Here is a 25,477-nt window from a genome sequence, read left to right as displayed (position 1 = left end):
CCCTTAGGGTGCTCGCGCGAGGGTAGTAACCTCTGCATTCCATGCTTTAACTTTCTCTGGTATATTTGGAAGTATTTATATAAAAAAAGAGATAAGAAGGACCCTTTTCACCGGGCGTCACAGGCATCTCCCCAGAAATAGATTTTTCCTTCGTCATAATCCCTTTATATACACTTCATGCCATAAACATGTGGCACAAGTGTTTAGTCTATGTAACATCACCTCAGTATAGTAGAACAGTTCGTAGTGTCACCATGGTAACACAAATTACACTATGTTGCGCACTAGAGTCAACACAGTTACCCTTAGAGTTAGAGTCCCATATAACTCACTGTTCTTCGTAGCACTAAGCTGCAGGTTTTAGCACACTACCTGCTTCTACCACAAAGTGTTTCATTTCTTGCACTTGCTTCACATAATGTTTAAAGAACACTCTGGATGACTTCCATCTTGAAAATGAGTGAAGACTTTCGAAATCCATTGATTGGAAGAAATTCAAGGAAGAGGCGACTTTCCTACGATCGTGACCTGCGGGTGTACTGTCAGGATCCGCTCTGCGAATGAAGTAGGTGATCTTCGCCCTTAGTTGTTTAAGTGACAAGTCGGAACCCGATGTTTCTCCTTTAAAGAGCTGTCCTCCACCGAAGTCTGAAGTTCTGCGAAGATAGACCTTTAGACTCTCCTCTGGACATAGTGAGATATCTTCCTTCAGAGGGCAGATTCTCCAGGGACCCCATCTCTTAGAGGGTCGCTCGTTCTTGGCGAGAAACGTTGGGTCAGGAAAGAGGGTGAGTTCGCCTGTTTCCGCAAACTGAATCTGGCCTTCTTCCCTTGATAATGCCACAATTTCACTAACTCTAGTCCCTGAGGCTAGAGCAAACAAGAAAATCACTTTCTGAATCAAATCTTTCAGAGGGCAAGTCTCATGGTGCAAACCTGAGGCAAAATGTAGCACCTTATCGAGAGACCAGGAGATAGGTCTCGGAGGGGCTGCAGGTCTGAGTCTAGCACATGCCTTTGGCAATTTGTTGAAGATTTCGCTGGACAGGTGTATCTGGAAGGCGTATGGTAAGGGTCTTGTCAGGGCCGATTTGCACGTGGAAATCGTGTTAGCCGCCAAGGTGAATGAAAAAGGACAAGCAGAAATTCATAGATATTTCCGTAGGATTTCTCGCCTTGACAAAGGCCACCCATTTCTTCCAAGATGACTCATATTGCCTTCTGGTAGATTTTGTTTTATATTCCTCCGAGAAGTCTAAGCTTTCCTTCGAGATCCCAAACCTCTTCTTGACGGCTAGGGAGAGAAAATCATGAGATGAAGGTCTCAGGTTTTCTGTAATGAAGCGAAGACATTCGACTTATGAACTTGAGACAGAACTGGGTCCCGCAGGGGAATTAGCTTCGGTTGTAATTTCAGGATTAATGGGAACCGGTTGCTCCGGGGCCACTTGGAAGCCACTAGGGCTGCTATTCCTTGAAAGGATCTCAGCTTGGTGAGGACCTTCAGCAGAAGGTTGGGTGCAGGGAACAGGTAAATCTTGGTCCATCTGTTCCGGTCCAGGGACATAGCGTCCACCGCTTCCGCTCGAGGGTCCTCGTATGGGGCCACATATCGAGGAAGTTTCTTGTTGTCTCTCGTTGCAAAGAGGTCGATCTGCAGTTCCGGGACTTCTTGGGAGATGAAGGAGAATGAGTCTGCGTCTAGGGACCATTCTGACTCTATCGGAGCTATCCTGGATAGAGCATTCGCCGTCACGTTGCGGAATCTTTGAAGGTGAACTGCTGAGAGGTGCCATCTTTTCTTCTCCGCCAGACGGAAGATGGGCAACAACATTTGGTTGAGTTGGGGTGATCTTGAACCCTGACGATTGAGACATCTGACCACTACGTCGCTGTCCAGAGTCAGTCGTATGTGGACTGAGGGACGTGGGGACAGCCTCTTCAATGTGAGAAAGACTGCCATGGCCTCCAAGATGTTGATGTGAAACGTCTGAGGGGACCATGTTCCTTGAACTTGACGTTGATAGGAGTGACCCCCCCCCCCTTTCCATCCTTCTAGCGATGCGTCTGTATGGATGACAACCGAGGACGGAGGTAGTTGCAGAGGTACCGACCTCCTGAACTTCTTGCCCTCCGACCATGGCTTGAGGAGTGATTGTAGCCGAGACGGTAGTGGTCTTTTGAGATCTCTTCGAGCTTTTGATGCGTATCTTCTCCAGACTCCTGATGCATCTTTTAGCTCTGCTCTTAGCACTGGGTCTGTCACTGAAGCAAACTGGAGACCACCGAGCACCCGTTCCTGTTGTCGTCTTGAAATCCATTTGGATTTGAAAAGTCTCTTGACAGATCATGCTATTTCCCTCCTTCTTTAGCGGAATGGAAAGACGGTGTGACAGGAGGTCCCAATGTATGCCTAGCCATTGGAACTTCTGAGCTGGAGATAGTCGAGACTTTTTGGTGTTTATCTTGAATTCTAGATGTTCCAGGAATTGGATCACCTTCTCGGAGGCTTGCAGGCATTACTTTTCTGATGCTGCCCACACCAGCCAATCGTTCAGGTAAGCCATCACCTGGACGCCTTGAAGGCGTAGTTGTTGAACGATTGTCTCTGCAAGCTTCGTGAAGATCCTTGGGGCTGTGTTTATCCCGAAGGGCATGGCTCTGAAAACGTACTGTCTTCTTTGAAGCCTGAATCCTAGGTAGGAGGAGGTCTGGTGACTCATTGGAATGTGCCAGTAGGCGTTCCCCATGTCTATCGAGACTGTGTATGCCTTTCGGGGCAATAGGGCTCGTATGTGCTGAAGGGTCAGCATCTTGAACTTGTTGTTTTCGATGAACTTGTTGAGAGGGGACAAGTCCAGAATGACTCTGAGTTTGCCTGAGTCCTTCTTGGGAACACAGAACAGTCTTCCTTGGAACCTGATGGACTTTGCCCTCTTGATCACCTTTTTGTTCAAGAGTTCTTGGACGTATTCTTCCTGGACGGGGTTGGAGTGTTGGAAGAATCGGTTAAGTATATTCAAAAATTTATTTTATTATGAAAATATCATTTTAATTCTCTGGGAATATCCACTGTAGTCATATATACCCTTAGTTAGCTACTAAAGGAACCTTCCATCAGGATGATGGCCTCAGCCCAAATATATATATATATATATATATATATATATATATATATATATATATATATATATATATATATATATATATATATATATATATATATGTGTGTGTGTGTGTGTGTGTGTGTGTGTGTGTGTGTGTGTGTGTGTGTATTTTTGGGCTCAGACCATGTCATCCTGATGGAAGTTCCTTTAGAGTAGCTTCGTAGGGTATATTTGACTACAGTGATATTCCCAGAGAATTTGACTTTAAGGTATCCAGAATTCTAACTCCTGGTGCGAATATCCCTAACTTTTACTTTTAGGGATATCACATAATATCAGAGGACGTATTCTTGACAAGCCACATAGCTATCTTCACCCCGAATAGCGTTTACACTTCGAGGGGGAAAGTGGCAAGAAAATGAAAGGGGAGCCATTATTAAGGCACCACTCCTTACTGTTTTGAGTACCTAGATGACGTCATATCCGTCCGCCATCTTCATTCCTTATCTCGTAGCGCCATTGCTCGGTGATTTTTCTGTTCTCTCGTTGTTTTGGAAGAATTTCGGATTAATCATGCTTTCTCCAGCCTCATCTGCCTCTGGAAAGTTGAGTATTGATTTTTACATTGTATAAATGTAAGCTCTTGCCTTGTTTTGATACTAATTAAAGTTAACGTTGCAAGAGCTCTTGCCGTCATGGACGCTGTCGTTCGTAATGCATGAGTCATTTAGTTAGCCAGAACGACCTTCCCGGCCTTAATAGCTTTTTTGGGCTCAAGCCATGACGTGCTGATGGAAGGTTCCTTCAGTATCTTCCTAAGGGTATATTTGACTACAGTAGATATGCCCAGAGAATTAAGCTAAAGGTTTCACAGAATTCTAACTTCTGGCGCGAGTACCCATAAGGTTTCCCTTTAGGATATCGTATACTAACAGGGGACGTATGCTTGACACGCCACATAGCTATCTGCACCCCACATAGCGTTTACGCTTCGAGGGAGTAGAGTGGCAATTATGGGAGGAGCCGTTCCAAAAACTCTCCTCCTACGCTACTGTTATGGTACCTAGCGATGTAAACAAACGGCCGCCATATTGGCCGAAGTCACATCCGTCCGCGTCAAATCCATTCCACTTTCCGTAGCGCACCCTAGGATTTGTGTTTTCCCAGCTTTCGCTTATTTTCTGCATCATGTCGCAATCTTCGGCCTCGCCTTCTTCTGGAAAGTTGAGTACCATATTCTTGTATTGTTTGAATAAGCTCCAGCCGTAAAGTAACGATTACTTTTCCCTATTGTGTTTTGTGGCGGAGCTGTGCCTTCACCGGAGGCGTCATGTTGAGACGCTGTTGCTCGCCCAGCATGCTTTATTTAGTTAGCCAGAGCAACGTTCCCGGTCTCTTAACTAATGATTATATTAGTTAGTCTTCATTGCTAGGAATTAGTTATATTATGGTGTTTTTGGGCTCAAGCCATGGCGTCCTGATGGAAGGTTCCTGTTTGGTAGCTTCCTTGGGTATAAGACTACTAAGATATTCCCAGAGAATTTAACCACAGGTTATCACAGAATTCTAACTTCTGGAGCGAGTATCTCAAAGGTTTCCCTTTAAGACATCGTAATACAACAGGGGACACGCATGTCTGAACGTGCCACATAGCTATCTTCACCCCGAACAGAGTTAATGCTTCGGTGTGTAAGGGCTGAGAATAGCTGGGAGCCGTTCCACAGCTAATCTCACTCGTGGCTACTACTGATACTCGAGACGTAAACAAACGGACGCCATTGCTCTAATGACGTCACGCCCGTCTTTATCCTTTGTTTAGTAGCTGCCCTACTTAGACGGATTTTCCCTTGTGTTATCTTTATCGCTTTGCATCTTCGCTATGTCGTTACCTTCAGCCTCGCCTTCTTCTGGAAAGTTGAGTACAAGGTTCCAGTATTGTTTAATTAAGCTCTGGCCGTAAAGTAAATATTATTTTGCGAAATAATTGATGTTTTGTGGCAGAGCTGTGCCTCTACCGGACCCGCCATTTTATGGCGTCGTTGTTGTTTTGCATGTCTTATTTAGTTAGCCACAACAACGCTTCCGGCATTATATACTAATCGAATACATTAGTTTATTTAGTCTTCATAGCTAGGAACTTTTATATCGTGTTTAGACGCTTTTTATCGGTCATCGATTGACCTCATACCAGTCGGCTACTATAGCCCCCAGGCCAGGAGCCTACATACAAGTGTTCATGCATGATTTATTAGTGATCCTAGACTAAGTTATGAAGATAGTGGCATTATTATTTTACAATACTTTTGACAGTGATGCAAATGTTTTCGCCTTCAGGGACCATATAGGGGATAGGCTAGTCAGTGATTCTTTCTAGCCTAACCTAACCTTAGGACCCCTATATGCTTCCTTCATCCCCTGCCTTGGCAATCCCTCTATTTAGCCTTGATCCCTTTTCTGAGTAAAGGGATTAATTGTCTAATAGAGTATATATCGCCTCTCGGTCCTCCCTAAAGGAATGAACCCCCTTTAGGATTGCGTCTGAGAGTGAGGTTAGGCTAGCCTACCTCTATGGCTAGGATAGTCTATGACTTTCCTGCGATAGCGATATGTCTTCTTCCTTGCCTAGTTCAGGACTTTTAGCCCTGTTCTAGGTCGGGTTAGGAAGGTTTCTCTGTTCCATGCTGAAACTGTACTCTTGCACCGTTTTAGCCGATCAGCCTGATCTTAGGTTAGGGAGTGTCCTCCCTTCCCTTAGTGGCCGCTCTGGTACAGAAACCCTTCCTGGGAAGACCTCTCTCTTCTCCCTCCCCACCTATCTCTTGTATAGCCTAGCCTATGCTTAGGTTAGTTTATACTTATCTGTCCCCTGTCCTACAACTCCTCCTTAGGGTGGACGAGTAGGGCTACCCGAGCTTCCCTGTGCAGTCCGCTCTGGTACATATACCTTCATAGTGTCCTATAAGGTTAGTTACTAGTATAGTTCTGCATATGGGAGTCTCCCCCCCTCCCCTCTTGGGTGTTCCCTAGCCCTCCCTTGGGCTACCTAGCTCCCGGTCCCTAGTGACCCCTGCTTATGGATGTTAGAGCCTGCCTCTATCATGGGTACACCCTCTCAGGGAGGGGGAGGGATGTCTGGAACCCTGACGGTACTTCCTGCATCCCTTCCCCCCTCCCCCTGTCTCTCTATCTATCCGGGTGCCGGTCTCTTGCCGCCTCTACTGTCGGCAATACCTGCCTCCTACTTGGTGACTTCCCTACCCTTGCCGCCAGCCCCCCGTGTACCGAGGGACTGCCGGCTGCCGCCGGCTACTACCGGCGGCTCTCCTACTCCTATCTAATCGTCCGCCTGCCGGTCGATCACCGGAGTGCCGGCATATACTGCCGGCAACCCGATACTACCTGTACCATCCTTATCCCAGTCACCAACCTGGCATCCTCCGACTGCCGGAGCCGCCGCTTCCTGCCGGCGTGCCGCCGTTGTGCCGGCGGCCGCCATCCTGGTATCTAACTGACTTTTGAAAATTGTCTGTTCTAATGCCAGAATCTATGCTGGAGCGAGCTCCGGCATGCCGGCGGCTTGCCGGATGCCTCGGAGGCATCAAGAATACTTGCACCCCCTCACTGTAGCTATCATAAGACTATGATAGCCCTACATGGCAAATAGATAAGCTGCTTTTGCTTTTAAGATCAGTACCTAGTACTGCTCTATTAGTGATCATGCTGTCTCTTTGCATTCTTCTAATTCCAGCATGCTATGTGCATCTTAGCACGGCTGGTTGCCAGAAGCAGTTACCTTTAATGAGGCCTTCTGGCTCTTAACTGGGAACCGAATGAATTCGATCCCAATCTTGTCCTTGGTTTTCCATGGAGTTCCAAAATAATGGGAATCCTAGGAAACTATATCCAATGATCTCGGTCATTTGGATTATCCCAGGACCAAGCTTATGGTAACCAGCCGGGCGAGATGCATGGAGCGTGTTCTCCTTTACTGTTTTCATTCTCTATGCATCACACCTTCTTAAGTTAAAATTAATGATTAATATTAACTTAGTTTAAGAGCCATTCTTATGACTCCCCCATACTCATTTTCTCTTTCTTCCACAGGAGGAGCAGATGAAGTGTGACTTCGCCTTCTGCGCTGTGAAACGCCCGCAGTTTTACGGGCATACGGCTTGCAGGACTCACGCCCCTTGTGCAGACAAGAAAGGGGATTTGAAGTTCTGGAATCCACTGGATTGTACGGTCTGCCAGGCCCACCTAGTTGAGGCCTTCCATAACCCTCCCTCAGCGGAGGTTAGAGACATTTCTCGTGAAAAGCTGCGCAAGTGGGTGCGTGGCTTTCAGAAAAATGCTACTGGACCGTACCTGGCCACCGAAGAACTGAGGTCCCTGTTGTTCCCTAAGGCCTCCCCTGACTCAGTGGTTCCAAAAGAAGCAATCCCCACTGTCCAAATTACGGTGGAACCTGATGTGGTCATGGCTCAGTCCATGCACGAGTGTCGTTTAGATTCCGAGGATGATGAACAGATCTCAGACGTCTCGGAAGACACGGAGAAGACGCTTATGGCTCAAGGAACCGAAGAGGACGAAGACAAGGTGGAATACACCGAGTCGGAGCTTGGAGCTGCTCCCTCGTCCATCCCTCCGCCTACTCCTACACCGACGGAAATGTCCATTCCGTCTACCTCCTCGACCCCGGATCCTTCCTCTTCTACCCAAGAACTGATCCGGCTGATTAGAGCTGTCATGGACGACAGACTGAAGGAGAACCAGGAGTCCATCAGGTCAATGATTGGATCCAGAGAACCGAAGAAGATTTCGGTCAAGGATCTCCCAGCTTGCTCTCATGCCAACCCGTGGAGGTATGCAGAGCATATGGTTATTGCGACCGGCAGGATCTTTGTTAGTGACAAGATCGGCACGGTCCCGTTGGAAGATGTGGAGTTCTTCCCAAGCTTCGAGGCCTACCCGGACTGTTACGTCCGGCTTCGTTCCGAACCTGCCTCGAAGGAAGAGACCGAACCTAAAGAAGAGATAGTGTTCGATCTCGCAAAGGCCCAGGCTATGCTAGCCTCCGCATTTAAGAGTAGGGGCTTTACCTGCTCTAAGCTTCCTGCCTTGAGCAAGAAGCATCCTACATACGTCGCACCTGACACTGCGGTTCTTCCTTTCTTGGAAAAGGCCTTAGCTGCATGCCTTAAAGCGGCGGAAGAAGGAAAACCCTGCCCTGCACTGGAGGAGTGCAGACCCTTCTCCATCGTGACCCCCCCTGACGCTCGACACTGGAAAGATGTTCAGCATACTTTCGTCGTGGGTAGGCTCGATCCTGACGTCGCCGGACGTCAGTTTAATGAAGACCTCCCTAAGCTCAATGATCACCTCCTTCGCCGGGAACAAGACACGAAGGAGAGGCTTGCGGCATCTCTTTCTCATCAAGTCCAACTGGAAGTGATGGCCTGTGACACAAGAGTACCAGATCACTACATGGTACTAGCCAAATCCCACTTACTGACAGTAATGAAGGACTTGTACCACTTCATAAAGGCTCGTAGAGCCTGTCGTGAATTCGTGTTTGCCGGTGCCACCGTGAAACACGAACCCCGGAGGCTGATTTCCTCCAACATCTGGGGAAAGCACCTGTTTCCTTCTGACCTTGTCAAGGAAATAACTGACAGAGCCGCCACGGAGAATAGGAACCTTCTCCACAAGTGGGGCATGTCCAGAAAAAGGAAACCCTCTCAGGACGATGGACCTCAGCCTAAGAGGAAACCGCAAAAGCCAAAACCCCAGCAACGTCAGCAACGACGTCAGTTTCCGGGACCCGCTACCTCCCAAGTGGTTGCCCAACCACAACAGACCTTTCAATTGGTCCCCCAACCGGTGTTGTCACAGTCACCGGTCTTCACCCCTGCCTTTGAGCAACCATCCACTACCTTTCATGCCAAAGGTAGAGGCTCGTCCAGGGGTGCAAGCAGAGACGCATCTCGTCGTCCCTCCAGAGGTAGAGGAGGAAAGGGAGCTAGCGGCCGAGGCAACAAGTCCTCGGGACACCAGAAGCAATGAAGTGCTTCCGGTGGGAGGAAGACTCCGCCAATTCCAGAATCGTTGGACCTTCGATCCCTGGGCACACAGCATCATCAAGAACGGTCTAGGCTGGAGTTGGACGCAACCACCCCCAATCTTCCAGCGGTTCTTCCAACAATCGACCCCCATTCTGGAAGAATATGTTCTAGACCTCTTGAACAAGAAGGTGATAAGGAAGGTAAAGTCCACCAGGTTCCAAGGGAGACTGTTTTGCGTTCCCAAGAAGGACTCAGACAAACTCAGAGTCATTCTGGACTTATCCCCCCTCAACAAGTTCATAGAGAACAACAAATTCAAGATGCTGACGCTTCAACAAATAAGGACCCTTCTGCCTCAAGGTTCCTACACGGTCTCTATAGACCTGGCGGATGCCTATTGGCACATTCCAATGAACCATCACGCTTCCTCCTACCTAGGATTTCGACTCCAAAGGAAAAGCTACGCCTTCCGGGCCATGCCATTCGGCCTCAATGTGGCCCCTCGGATCTTCACAAAGCTGGCGGATGCCATAGTACAACAGCTCCGCCTAAGAAACGTCCAGGTGATGGCCTACCTCGACGACTGGCTAGTCTGGGCTCCATCGCCCGAAGAGTGTGCAAAGTCTTGCAACGAAGTTACCCAGTACCTAGAACACCTGGGATTCAAGATCAACGAGAAGAAATCTCGCCTCTCTCCAGCTCAGAAGTTTCAGTGGTTGGGAATCCACTGGAATCTTCAGTCACACCACCTTTCCATCCCCCAGAAGAAAAGGAAGGAAATAGCAGGGTCTGTCAAGCGACTACTGAAATCCAAACGCATTTCAAGACGACAGCAGGAACGAGTTCTAGGCTCTCTACAATTCGCCTCAGTGACAAACCCAGTGCTTCGCGCACAGCTAAAGGATGCCGCGGGAGTCTGGAGACGCTCGGCATCCATCGCTCGAAGAGACCTCAAGAGACGGCTTCCAAACAGACTTCGACGCCTCCTAAAGCCGTGGTCGGAAGCAAAGGCCCTGAAAAGGTCCATTCCTCTCCAACACCCTCCTCCATCACTCAACATCCACACGGATGCCTCACTGGAAGGCTGGGGAGGTCACTCCCACCTGAAACAGGCTCAAGGGACCTGGTCTCCACTATTCAAGACGTTCCACATAAACATCTTGGAGGCCATGGCGGTCCTTCTAACTCTGAAGAAGTTATCCCCGCCGCCCTCGATCCACATCCGTCTAACCCTAGACAACTCGGTGGTAGTTCGTTGTCTCAATCGCCAAGGCTCAAGATCGCCCCAGATAAATCAGGTGCTTCTCCCAATCTTCCGTCTGGCGGAGAAGAAGAAGTGGCACCTGTCTGCAGTTCACCTACAAGGATTCCGCAATGTGACAGCGGATGCTCTATCTCGGACAAACCCGATAGAGTCGGAATGGTCTCTAGACGCAAGATCATTCTCCTTCATCTCTCATCAAGTCCCAGAACTTCAGATAGATCTCTTTGCAACGAGCGACAACAATCAACTTCCTCTGTACGTAGCCCCGTACGAGGACCCCAAAGCAGAAGCGGTGGACGCCATGTCACTGGACTGGAACAGATGGTCCAAGATATACCTGTTCCCTCCCACCAACCTTCTGTTGAAAGTCCTCTCCAAACTGAGAACCTTCAAAGGGACAGCGGCCCTAGTGGCTCCCAAGTGGCCCCGGAGCAACTGGTACCCCCTGGTCCTGGAGCTGCAGCCCAAGCTGATCCCTCTCCCGGGCCCAGTTCTCTCTCAACAAGTACAGAAGTCGACTGTCTTCGCTTCATCATCGAAAATCAAGGACCTTCATCTCATGATTTTCTCTCCCTTGCCGCAAAGAAGAGGTTTGGGATCTCGAAGAAAAGTCTAGACTTCCTAGAGGAATACAAGACCGAATCCACGAGACGGCAATATGAATCATCCTGGAGGAAATGGGTCTCCTTTGTCAAGGCAAAAAATCCTAAAGAAATCACCATTGATTTCTGTATGTCCTTCTTCATTCACCTTCATGGACAAGGATTAGCAGCCAATACGATTTCAACCTGCAAATCGGCCTTGACTAGACCAATTCTATATGCTTTCCAAATTGATCTGTCCAACGACATCTTTAACAAATTACCAAAAGCATGTGCTCGCCTACGCCCAGCACCCCCTCCGAAACCGATCTCCTGGTCACTAGACAAGGTACTCCATTTCGCCTCCAACTTGGACAACGATTCATGCCCCCTCAAGGATCTGACTCAGAAAGTTATATTTTTATTTGCTCTCGCCTCGGGAGCTCGAGTCAGCGAAATAGTGGCATTATCAAGAGAAGAGGGACACATCCTGTTTGCTGATTCAGGAGAAGTGACCCTCTCCCCTGATCCGACGTTTCTCGCTAAAAACGAATTACCCACCAAAAGATGGGGCCCTTGGAGAATATGCCCCCTGAAGGAGGATGTCTCTCTATGTCCAGTAGAGAGTCTCAAGGTCTATCTTCGCAGAACTTCGAACTTTGGTGGAGGCCAACTCTTCAAAGGAGAAACATCGGGCAGCGACCTGTCACTGAAACAATTAAGAGCGAAAATCACCTACTTCATTCGCAGAGCGGATCCGAACAGTACACCCGCTGGTCATGATCCTAGAAAAGTGGCATCGTCTCTGAACTTCTTTCAGAGCATGGACTTTGAAAGCCTTAAAAACTTTACGGGCTGGAAGTCCTCGCGAGTTTTCTTTAAACATTATGCGAAACAAGTGCACGAAGTCAAACATTTTGTGGTAGCCGCAGGTAGTGTTATGAAACCTGCACCTAACTCTGCGTAGAACAGTGAGTTACTTGGGACTCTAACTCTTCGGGTGCCTATGTTGACCCTCGAGCGATTCATAGTGATGTCTAAAAACACTTAGTGCTTTTATAACTGTTCTTATCCCAGGTGAAATGTCATAGTGTCACACAAGTGCCGCATGCCTTGAGCATGATGTGTTGTTTAAAGACTTGCGTTCCTCGAGAACGAGTACCTACTAATCCTGAAATTCCTTTTCAGATTCAAGAGCAAGCCTTTATTTCTATGTACATTATTATTACTGTAAATGAACTTTACTTTTGCTGTAAATTATTTAATTTCTGCATTGTGAAATAAAATTTCTATTTTATTACTTATGCGTCTCTTTCAGCTCCTACCTACTATGAAATACATACTGTCATAGTTTTATTTATTCCTCCTCTCTTATGGTCATGAAGAATTTAAGATGTCTAATCCTAAATTATATTCACCCTGTCTCAGTAAGGTTCCTACACGAATACTTACTTCTGATAACCAAGAGATGAACTCTATACACAGTGCCCAACCACCACTGGCCTAATTCAGAATGTTCCTATACAAATATCAAACATTCTGCTTCATCTCTAAGTTCTTAAAAGTTCTTCTGTCAGGATGAATAGCCCTTCAATACCACTTTGACGTCGGCATAGCCCATGGGAACTTCCTACCAATGGGGGGCAGGATACTTCGTTCCTATGGTTCTTTACCTAAGATTACTTTGCTGTTTTGTCAATGCCTAGGCACTTAACACTGGGGGAAAATCTACCACGATACATTGATTCTCTGGTACTCTTCCATCAGGACGCCATGGCTTGAGCCCAAAAAACGGATTTTGAGCGAAGCGAAAAATCTATTTTTGGGTGAGATAGCCATGGCGTCCTGATGGACCCTCCCTACTACTTCGTCCAGTTTTGTTCCCACCCTACACAATTGTATCATGGTGATGGGCAGCAACTGGCGTCAGGATAAAGACGGGCGTGACGTCATTAGAGCAATGGCGTCCGTTTGTTTACGTCTCGAGTATCAGTAGTAGCCACGAGTGAGATTAGCTGTGGAACGGCTCCCAGCTATTCTCAGCCCTTACACACCGAAGCATTAACTCTGTTCGGGGTGAAGATAGCTATGTGGCACGTTCAGACATGCGTGTCCCCTGTTGTATTACGATGTCTTAAAGGGAAACCTTTGAGATACTCGCTCCAGAAGTTAGAATTCTGTGATAACCTGTGGTTAAATTCTCTGGGAATATCTTAGTAGTCTTATACCCAAGGAAGCTACCAAACAGGAACCTTCCATCAGGACGCCATGGCTATCTCACCCAAAAATAGATTTTTCGCTTCGCTCAAAATCCGTTTAGTATTCGCCTTCGGCGACCATGTTAGCCGAACCCTAAGCTAGCCTGCTGGCCTAGCCCCTAGGCAAGATGCATAAATGTTCATGTTTACTTTTTGCATTATATGATAGTGTTCCTAGTGTTATGAGTGAAATGAAGATTCAGGCATTATACATACAAGATTCGGTGATTGCATACATGATTTTTCGCCTTCGAGGAAGTATATAGGGGTTTCGATATTGGTAGTCGTCTCCCTGGCACCTAACCTATGCTAGGGCTCTTATATGCTTCCTCATTCCCCCCCCCCCAAGGTTACCTATCTAGGTAATCTCCTTCCTCTGAGGTAGCCTAGGCTACACCCTAGCCTCCCTATCCTCGGTACTGTCGTATAGGTTGGGCTAGGACGCTTCTGCCCCTTCTCTTGGCCATAGATGTGCGCTTTGAATTTGGGACAGACCCTCAGAGTATCAGTCGTTCGCCTCCATCCCTCCTTTAGGGGAATGTACTCCCCTTCTGGTCCTTTGGAGAATGAAGGGGGAGGGCTTAGCCCTGCCCCCTAGTCCACACTTGGTTGGGTTACGGCCCCTCCTTCCTGTGGCCTAGCGACTTGTCCTTCCCCTGCCTTTCCTGGCCCGGGACACAGGTTCTTTTAGCCTAGGTTAGGCACCCAGTGAGGATTCTGCTTCATTATAGTACTGGACAGGACACCAGTGCTGTACCTACTCTGGGCTATCCTACCCTAAGCTGGAGAATGTACTTTTCCTACCTAGACAGGCTAGCCCTGATCAGAATCCCCTTCCATGGCGTATGCAATAGGGGACATTGGACCCTCCTGCACCCCCTTTCTCTTGGGACCCTCTCCCCCTCCCCACTCTGTCCCTTTGTGTTGGCCTGCTATCACACCCCTGTTCGCCGGCCTACATTCCCGCCGTGTGCCGGCGACCTGTAGGCCCGGCCCAGTCCCCTCGTCGGCTAGTCTGTTCTGCTATGCTTCTCACTTATAGTTGATCTATGGGGTTGCCATTGCTGGTCGGTCTGCCGGCGGAGGACCTCCCCCTCTTGAGTGTTCCTCGGCCCTCCCTTGGGCCGCCACCAGCAACCTAGCCACCGCCGGCAACTAGCCGGCGGCGGCTCCCTTGCCGCTGGATGAAAGACCTCACCCCTCCTTTCATTTGAACACTCCTTCCGGAGGCGGAAGGGTTTGGGTACTGAGTTACCCTTTCCCCCCTTCCGCCCTCCTATCTTTCTCTCTCTCTGTCAGTGCTGATCCACTGCCCCCCCCCACCTCTCCCGGCGCCTGCCGGCAGTAACTCCAACTTCCTACCTGTCTCATTGAATGCAGACATTGTAGGTATATCACTGCCGACTTGCCGGCGGGGGAGGGGGGGAAGACCACTGGCTCGCCGGAGCCCATCCACTACCAGTACCACTGTCATGTCAGTATCCTTGATGGTATACCGCTGCCGGTTGCCTGCCGGCTGTCGGAAATCTGCCATCCCCTTATAGCGTCACCCTTTCTCCCTGCCACTTACACTGCTGGCTTAGAAGGGTTCCTTTCTGATGGAGATCCGCCGGCGCCGGTCAGGCCCCCGGCATGCCACTGGGCTGCCGGCAGCACTCGGGTACATTATAGTGGACAGTCACTCCTTACTCCTGCCGGCCTGGTGCCGGCAGGGATTATTGTGCAGCTATGGATAATAGCCAGTACTCTTATGGTATTGAGATACCCTAAACTGAAAACTATTGTGTATAGTTGTACAGTAAATAATCTTCCTGCATATTCTGTGCATCCATGTGCAGTCTTTTGCCGGGACCTATCCTATAGAAGAGGGTTTCGCATACCCCTCCTTCTCTATTAACTGAATGAACTCGGTTTTTCCCTCCCATCGTTCCTAATTCTCGGTAGGAAGACTAAGCTTGGCTCATCCCCCACGGGTGTTCCTCTTCCTCCCGGGGCATACTCAGCCCTCTGGAATTAGTTACGTTGAGAGGTCATGGCAATGGACTAGGCGGGATGCACAAGTATGTGTCTTCCCTACCTTCCTTTCTAGCTTAACTATCCTAAGCTTATACATGGATTAAATTAAGTCACTTTCGTATTAACTTCAAGTACTCATAGCCTCTTTCTTTTACAGGAGGAGTTGGTGAAGTATGAGAACGCCTTCTGCAGCGTTCGTCGCCCGGGCTTTTATGGTCACCGGCCATGCCAATCCCACGCCGGCTGTTCCACCTTAAAAGGGGACCTTCGCTATTGGGACCCGCAGGTCTGCACCGTCTGCAAGAAACTGCTGGATGAGGCGTTCGACAACCCTCCGTCTACGGAGGTTAGGGACAAGGCCCGAGAGACCCTGTGCAAGTGGGTGCGTGGGTTTCAAAAGAACGCCTCGGGGCCCTATCTCCCAAGCGAGAGGATGAGAGCCATGCTCTTCCCCAAAGCATCTGCGGATGCCGTCATCCCCAAGGACGAGAGCCTGTGCGTCCAACTAACGGTCGATCTGGATGTCTCGACCGTCCTCCGACAGTGCCACATCGACGAGGTGGAGAGGATGTCGGAGGTCTCCGACGACACCGAGAGGACCCTCATGGAAGGGGGTCAGGAGGAACAAGAGGACCTTGTGGAGTCCCCGGATTCTGAGGGCGAGATTGCCCGTACACCCTCTGTGATTTCTGTTGCAACCTCGGAGCCAATTCCTTCCACATCGGCCACCCCAGTACCCGCCCCAGCAAGTTCCCAGGATACCCTTCAGGTCTTGATGGCATTCCTGGATGAAAAGCTCCGCCAGGGGCAGGAAAACATCAGGAAGGAGATACTGGGCTTGAAAAAGGCGCCCAAGGAGATCTCCGTCAAGGATCTCCCCGAGTGCTCGGTGACGAACCCCTGGTGGCATGCGAAATTTATGCCTATCACCACTGGACATATCGTGATTACCGCTAAGCTAGGTGCTGTTCCCCTTGAAGAGGTGGAATTCTACCTTAGCTTCGAGGCCTATCCGGACTGCTTCGTCCGTCTGAAGTCTGAGCCATCCTCCAAGGAGACCGAGCCGAAGGAGGTTATCGTGCTAGAGCACTCCAAGGCTCAGGCTCTGCTGGCCAACTGCCTCAAGAGCAGGGGCTACACCAATTCAAAGGTGCCAGCCCTAAGCAAGAAACACCCATCATTTCTTGTTTCCCCCACCATAGTCTTCCCCTTTGCTGAAAAGGCTTTGACTGCTGAGTTAAAGGCGGTGGAGGAGAACAAACCCTGCCCTATATTGGAGGAATGTAGGCCTCTCTCCCTCGCCCTATCCCCGGACGATAAGAGCTGGAAGGACAGCGAGCTAACTTTCTCGGTTGGGAAGCTGGAACCCGATGTTGCCGGACGTCAGTTCAACGAGAACCTTCCCAAGCTCACGGATTACCTCCTCCGTTGAGAATTGGACACAAAAGAGAGGCTGGCTGCCTCTCTGTCTCTTCAGGTGGTCCTTGAGACAATGTCCTCCGATACTCGGGTCCCCACCGTCTACGTGGTCCTCGCAAAGACCCACCTCGCCACCTTGTTGAAGGACCTGTATAGCTTTGTCAAGGCTCGAAGGGCATGTAGAGAGTTCGTTTGCTGACGCAACTGTTAGACACGAACCCCGGAAACTGATCTCCTCGAACATCTGGGGCAAATATCTCTTTCCCGTGGATCTGGTGAAAGAGATTGTGGGCAGGGCCTCCACTGAGAATAGGAACCTTCTCAATAAGTGGGGCTTGTCACGCAAAAGGAAGTCTTCTCAGGATGAGGGCCCCCAGCCTAAGAAGAAACCTAACAAGTCACGCCCCCAACAGCGTCAGGCTAAACGCCAGTTTCCGGCTCCCGCTACTCCTCAATTAGTGGCTCGGCCACAACAGACCTTTCAATTGGTTCCTCAGCCGGTGGTGTCCCAATCACCAGTTTTCACCCCAGCCTATGAAAGGTAGACCACTACCTTTCGCCCCAGAGGTAGAGACTCCGGCAGAGACTCCTCTCGACGTCCTTCCAGAGGGAGAAGAGGAAGAGGAGCAGGCGGCTGAGGTGGTAAGCCCTCGGAAAACCAGAAGCAATGAAGTGCTTCTGGTGGGAGGAAGACTCCGCCACTTTCAGGATTGCTGGACCTTCGATCCTTGGGCCCACAGCATCGTCAAGAAAGGACTGGGCTGGAGCTCGATATCACCTCCACCAGTCTCTCATCATTTCTTCCGACGATCAACCCCCATTCTGGAAGAATATGTTCGAGAACTCTTGAACAAGGTTATCAAGAGAGTAAAGTCTATCAGGTTCTAGGGAATGCTATTCTGCATTCCCAAGAAGGACTCAGACAAACTCAGAGTCATTCTGGACTTATCCCCTCTCAACAAGTTCATTGTGAACGACAAGTTGAAGATGCTGACCCTTCAACATATAAGGGCCCTACTGCCTCACAAGGCTTACATGGTCTCCATAGACCTGGCGGATGCCTACTGGCACGTTCCAATGAATCATCAAGCTTCCTCGTACCTAGTATTCAGGCTTCAAAGAAGACAATACGCGTTCAGGGCCATGCCCTTCGGCCTCAACGTGGCCCCAAGAATCTTCACGAAGCTCACAGACACGATCGTCTAACAGCTACGTCTTCAAGACGTCCAGGTGATGGCCTACCTGGATGATTGGCTGATCTGGGCGACATTGCCAGAAGAATGCTTGCATGCCTGCAAAAAGGTGACCCAGTTCCTGGAACATCTGGGTTTCAAAATCAACACCAAAAAGTCTCGACTGTCTCCAGCTCAGAAGTTTCAGTAGTTGGGAATCCACTGGGATCTTCAGTCACACCGTCTTTCCCTCCCTCTGGAGAAAAGGAAGGAAATAGCAGGATCTGTCAAGAGACTTCTAAAATCCAAATGGATCTAAAGAAGACAACAGGAACGAGTACTCGGCTCCCTACAGTTCGCCTCGGTGACAGACCCAGTGCTAAAAGCACAGCTAAAGGATGCATCGGGAGTCTGGAGACGAAACGCATCCATCGCTCGAAGAGTTCTCAAGAGACCCCTACCAACCAGTCTTCGTTCACTCCTAAAACCCTGGTCGGAGACAAAGAACCTAAGAAGATCCGTTATTCTCCAACCACCACCTCCGTCGATCCCCATCCACACGGATGCCTCACTGGAAGGGTGGGGGGGGTCACTCCCACCAATGTCAGGTTCAAGGAAGTTTAAGAAGTTTCACATCAACATCTTGGAGGCCATGGCCGTTCTTCTCACCTTGAAGAAACTGTCCCCTCGTTCCTCGATCCACATCTGCCTCACCATGGACAGCGGCGTGGTGGTCAGATGTCTGAACCGTCAGGGTTCACGATCGCCCCATCTCAACCGGGTGCTATTACCCATCTCCGCCTTGTGGACAGGAAGAGATGGCACCTCTCGGCAGTTCACTTACAAGGATTCCGCAACGTGACGGCGGACGCTCTATCACGGACAAGCCCCATAGAGTCGGAATGGTCCCTAGACGCAAGATCATTCTCCTTCATCTCCCATCAAGTCCCGGAACTGCAAATCGACCTCTTCGCGACGAGCGACAACAACTAACTTCCTCTTTATGTGGCCCCATACGAGGACCCCAAGGCGGAAGCGGTGGACACCATGTCCCTGGACTGGAACAGGTGGACCAAGATTTACCTGTTCCCTTCAACCAACCTTCTGCTGAAAGTCCTCACCAAGCTGCGAACCTTCAAGGGAACGGCAGCCCTAGTGGCTCTTAAATGGCCAAGGAGCAATTGGTTCCCTCTCATCCTGGAACTGAAGCCCAAGCTAATTCCCCTGCTGGACCCAGTTCTCTCCCAGCAAGTCCAGAAGTCGAGTGTCTTCGCTTCATTAAGGAAAACCCGAGACCTTCATCTCATGATTTTCTCTCACTAGCTGTGAAGAAAAGATTTGGAATTTCGAAGAAGTGCTTAGACTGACTAGAGGAATACAAAACAAAGTCTACCAGAAGGCAATACGAGTCTTCCTGGAAGAAGTGGGTGTCCGTTGTCAAGGCGAAGAATCCTTCGGAAATCTCTATGGATTTTTGTATGTCCTTCTTCATTCACCTTCATGGACAAGGCCTAGCAGCCAACACGATTTCCACTTGTAAATCGGCCTTGACAAGACCATTACTCTATGCCTTCCAGGTTGATCTTTCCAACGAAATCTTTAACAAAATTCCAAAAGCATGTGCTAGACTCCATCCCGCACCCCCACCGAGACCTATCTCCTGGTCTCTCGACAAGGTGCTTCAATTTGCCTCTAGCCTGGACAATGAATCTTGCCCCCTGAAAGACCTGACCCAAAAAGAGATTTTCCTTTTCGCTCTCGCTTCGGGAGCACGAGTCAGTGAAATAGTGAATGCTATTCTGCATTCCCAAGAAGGACTCAGACAAACTCAGAGTCATTCTGGACTTATCCCCTCTCAACAAGTTCATTGTGAACAACAAGTTGAAGATGCTGACCCTTCAACATATAAGGGCCCTACTGCCTCACAAGGCTTACACGGTCTCCATAGACCTGGCAGGGGGCCAGGAAGCCATTTCATAGCTTATGCCATTAGGAGTGACATGTAACGGAGATGTCACGGTCTCTATGGTCACCAGACCAAAGGAATATTGTTTGCAAGTCGAAGGCACTATTGAATTGGGGAAAACACCCACGATACACTAATTCTCTGGTACACTTCCATCAACAGTTCGCCGAGACAGGGGAACTTACCCTCTTCCCTAACCCAACGTTTCTGGCAAAGAATGAGCTCCCAACGAAGAGGTGGGGCCCTTGAAGAATCTGCCCTCTGAAGGAAGATGTCTCTCTATGCCCAGTAGAGAGTCTTAAGGTCTATCTTCGTAGAACTTCAGACTTTGGCGGAGGACAACTCTTTAAAGGCGAAACGTCGGGAAGTGATTTGTTACTCAAACAATTACGGGCGAAGATCACCTATTTTATTCGCAGAGCAGATCCTGACAGTATACCCGCTGGTCATGGTCCTAGAAAAGTCGCCTCTTCCCTTAATTTTTTCCAGAGCATGGATTTCGAGAGCCTCCAATCCTTCACAGGCTGGAAATCCTCGAAAGTGCTCTTCAAACACTATGCGAAGCAGGTGCAAGAACTCAAACGGTTTGTAGTAACCGCAGGTAGTGTACTAAAACCTGCTGCTTAACGCTGCGAAGGACAGTGAGTTATTGGGGATACTAACTCAACGGGTGCCTGTGTTGACCCTTGTGCAATACAATGTTTTAAGTGCCACTCAGTGTCACTAGAGACTGTTCCTCCTTATGGTGAAGTGACATAGACTTGTACACGTGTGCCACATGGTTATTGGACATGAAGTGTTTTTCAGATGTCAAAGACTTTCCAGTTCCATCGGAACTTACGTGTGTTGTGGCAAGATCCTCTTTTCAGATTTCACACCTTCGTCTTCGACAATCTCCAGCCTATGTCTGTATCCAAATATTCTTATGTTAAATAAGTTGTCATCTTATTTAATTTTTATTGCGAAATTCTCCCAAATAAATTGAAATTTTGCTATCAAATGTCTTATTTCGCCCTACTATATCCAAATATACTACTGTTTTAGTGTTTTAATTATCCTAATTTTATTAGCATTATAATTCATCTCATTATACTGCTCCTGGTAGAGATACTCACCTAGGAAATGTGATATATTTTGTTCCCACAAAAAGTACTTATCTCTCAGGACATGTCTATGAGACCGACAAGTCCCTCGTCCAAGGCTGAGTCTTCTCCCACAGGTGACTTCAAGTTCTTCCTACGTCCAATTAGGACTTCCCTGCCAGGGGGGCAGGAAGCCATTTCATAGCTTATGCCATTGGGAGTGACATGTAACGGAGATGTCACGGTCTCTATGGTCACCAGACCAAAGGAATATTGTTTGCAAGTCGAAGGCACTATTGAATTGGGGAAAACACCCACGATACACTAATTCTCTGGTACACTTCCATCAACAGTTCGCCGAGACAGGGGAACTTACCCTCTTCCCTAACCCAACGTTTCTGGCAAAGAATGAGCTCCCAACGAAGAGGTGGGGCCCTCGAAGAATCTGCCCTCTGAAGGAAGATGTCTCTCTATGCCCAGTAGAGAGTCTTAAGGTCTATCTTCGTAGAACTTCAGACTTTGGCGGAGGACAGCTCTTTAAAGGCGAAACGTCAGGAAGTGATTTGTTACTCAAACAATTACGGGCGAAGATCACCTATTTTATTCGCAGAGCAGATCCTGACAGTATACCCGCTGGTCATGGTCCTAGAAAAGTCGCCTCTTCCCTTAATTTTTTCCAGAGCATGGATTTCGAGAGCCTCCAATCCTTCACAGGCTGGAAATCCTCGAAAGTGTTCTTCAAACACTATGCGAAGCAGGTGCAAGAACTCAAACGGTTTGTAGTAACCGCAGGTAGTGTACTAAAACCTGCTGCTTAACGCTGCGAAGGACAGTGAGTTATTGGGGATACTAACTCAACGGGTGCCTGTGTTGACCCTTGTGCAATACAGTGTTTTAAGTGCCACTCAGTGTCACTAGAGACTGTTCCTCCTTATGGTGAAGTGACATAGACTTGTACACGTGTGCCACATGGTTATTGGACATGAAGTGTTTTTCAGATGTCAAAGACTTTCCAGTTCCATCGGAACTTATGTGTGTTGTGGCAAGATCCTCTTTTTAGATTTCACACCTTCGTCTTCGACAATCTCCAGCCTATGTCTGTATCCAAATATTCTTATGTTAAATAAGTTGTCATCTTATTTAATTTTTATTGCGAAATTCTCCCAAATAAATTGAAATTTTGCTATCAAATGTCTTATTTTGCCCTACTATATCCAAATATACTACTGTTTTAGTGTTTTAATTATCCTAATTTTATTAGCATTATAATTCATCTCATTATACTGCTCCTGGTAGAGATACTCACCTAGGAAATGTGATATATTTTGTTCCCACAAAAAGTACTTATCTCTCAGGACATGTCTATGAGACCGACAAGTCCCTCGTCCAAGGCTGAGTCTTCTCCCACAGGTGACTTCAAGTTCTTCCTACGTCCAATTAGGACTTCCCTGCCAGGGGGGCAGGAAGCCATTTCATAGCTTATGCCATTGGGAGTGACATGTAACGGAGATGTCACGGTCTCTATGGTCACCAGACCAAAGGAATATTGTTTGCAAGTCGAAGGCACTATTGAATTGGGGAAAACACCCACGATACACTAATTCTCTGGTACACTTCCATCAACAGTTCGCCGAGACAGGGGAACTTACCCTCTTCCCTAACCCAACGTTTCTGGCAAAGAATGAGCTCCCAACGAAGAGGTGGGGCCCTTGAAGAATCTGCCCTCTGAAGGAAGATGTCTCTCTATGCCCAGTAGAGAGTCTTAAGGTCTATCTTCGTAGAACTTCAGACTTTGGCGGAGGACAACTCTTTAAAGGCGAAACGTTGGAAAGTGATTTGTTACTCAAACAATTACGGGCGAAGATCACCTATTTTATTCGCAGAGCAGATCCTGACAGTATACCCGCTGGTCATGGTCTTAGAAAAGTCGCCTCTTCCCTTAATTTTTTCCAGAGCATGGATTTCGAGAGCCTCCAATCCTTCACAGGCTGGAAATCCTCGAAAGTGTTCTTCAAACACTATGCGAAGCAGGTGCAAGAACTCAAACGGTTTGTAGTAACCGCAGGTAGTGTACTAAAACCTGCTGCTTAACGCTGCGAAGGACAGTGAGTTATTGGGGATACTAACTCAACGGGTGCCTGTGTTGACCCTTGTGCAATACAGTGTTTTAAGTGCCACTCAGTGTCACTAGAGACTGTTCCTCCTTATGGTGAAGTGACATAGACTTGTACACGTGTGCCACATGGTTATTGGACATGAAATGTTTTTCAGATGTCAAAGACTTTCCAGTTCCATCGGAACTTACGTGTGTTGTGGCAAGATCCTCTTTTCAGATTTCACACCTTCGTCTTCGACAATCTCCAGCCTATGTCTGTATCCAAATATTCTTATGTTAAATAAGTTGTCATCTTATTTAATTTTTATTGCGAAATTCTCCCAAATAAATTTTGCTATCAAATGTCTTATTTCGCCCTACTATATCCAAATATACTACTGTTTTAGTGTTTTAATTATCCTAATTTTATTAGCATTATAATTCATCTCATTATACTGCTCCTGGTAGAGATACTCACCTAGGAAATGTGATATATTTTGTTCCCACAAAAAGTACTTATCTCTCAGGACATGTCTATGAGACCGACAAGTCCCTCGTCCAAGGCTGAGTCTTCTCCCACAGGTGACTTCAAGTTCTTCCTACGTCCAATTAGGACTTCCCTGCCAGGGGGGCAGGAAGCCATTTCATAGCTTATGCCATTGGGAGTGACATGTAACGGAGATGTCACGGTCTCTATGGTCACCAGACCAAAGGAATATTGTTTGCAAGTCGAAGGCACTATTGAATTGGGGAAAACACCCACGATACACTAATTCTCTGGTACACTTCCATCAACAGTTCGCCGAGACAGGGGAACTTACCCTCTTCCCTAACCCAACGTTTCTGGCAAAGAATGAGCTCCCAACGAAGAGGTGGGGCCCTTGAAGAATCTGCCCTCTGAAGGAAGATGTCTCTCTATGCCCAGTAGAGAGTCTTAAGGTCTATCTTCGTAGAACTTCAGACTTTGGCGGAGGACAACTCTTTAAAGGCGAAACGTCGGGAAGTGATTTGTTACTCAAACAATTACGGGTGAAGATCACCTATTTTATTCGCAGAGCAGATCCTGACAGTATACCCGCTGGTCATGGTCCTAGAAAAGTTGCCTCTTCCCTTAATTTTTTCCAGAGCATGGATTTCGAGAGCCTCCAATCCTTCACAGGCTGGAAATCCTCGAAAGTGTTCTTCAAACACTATGCGAAGCAGGTGCAAGAACTCAAACGGTTTGTAGTAACCGCAGGTAGTGTACTAAAACCTGCTGCTTAACGCTGCGAAGGACAGTGAGTTATTGGGGATACTAACTCAACGGGTGCCTGTGTTGACCCTTGTGCAATACAGTGTTTTAAGTGCCACTCAGTGTCACTAGAGACTGTTCCTCCTTATGGTGAAGTGACATAGACTTGTACACGTGTGCCACATGGTTATTGGACATGAAGTGTTTTTCAGATGTCAAAGACTTTCCAGTTCCATCGGAACTTACGTGTGTTGTGGCAAGATCCTCTTTTCAGATTTCACACCTTCGTCTTCGACAATCTCCAGCCTATGTCTGTATCCAAATATTCTTATGTTAAATAAGTTGTCATCTTATTTAATTTTTATTGCGAAATTCTCCCAAATAAATTGAAATTTTGCTATCAAATGTCTTATTTCGCCCTACTATATCCAAATATACTACTGTTTTAGTGTTTTAATTATCCTAATTTTATTAGCATTATAATTCATCTCATTATACTGCTCCTGGTAGAGATACTCACCTAGGAAATGTGATATATTTTGTTCCCACAAAAAGTACTTATCTCTCAGGACATGTCTATGAGACCGACAAGTCCCTCGTCCAAGGCTGAGTCTTCTCCCACAGGTGACTTCAAGTTCTTCCTACGTCCAATTAGGACTTTCCTGCCAGGGGGGCAGGAAGCCATTTCATAGCTTATGCCATTGGGAGTGACATGTAACGGAGATGTCACGGTCTCTATGGTCATCAGACCAAAGGAATATTGTTTGCAAGTCAAAGGCACTATTGAATTGGGGAAAACACCCACGATACACTAATTCTCTGGTACACTTCCATCACCACGTCATGGCTTGAGCCCAAAAAACGGATTTTGAGCGAAGCAAAAAATCTATTTTTGGGTGAGATAGCCATGACGTCCTTATGGACCCGCCCAAAACTCTATTCTGACCTGTCAAGCCCCTCCCTTTCTTATTGTATCTTGGAGGCTGGCGGATACGCCGGGTGGAATGGATTTGGCGCGGACGGATGTGACGTCGGCCAATATGGCGGCCATTTGTTTACATTGCTAAGTACCATAAAAGTAGCGTAGGAGGAGAGTTTTTGGAATGGCTCCTCCCATAATTGCCATTCTACTCCCTCGAAGCGTAAACGCTATGTGGGGTGCAGATAGCTATGTGGCGTGTCAAGCATACGTCCCGTTAGTATACGATATCCTAAAGGGAAACC

The sequence above is a fragment of the Palaemon carinicauda genome, chromosome 6 (genome assembly GCF_036898095.1).
Source record: "Palaemon carinicauda isolate YSFRI2023 chromosome 6, ASM3689809v2, whole genome shotgun sequence".
NCBI classification, from domain to species: Eukaryota; Metazoa; Arthropoda; class Malacostraca; order Decapoda; family Palaemonidae; genus Palaemon; species Palaemon carinicauda.
Note: the sequence above shows the minus strand (reverse complement) of the source record.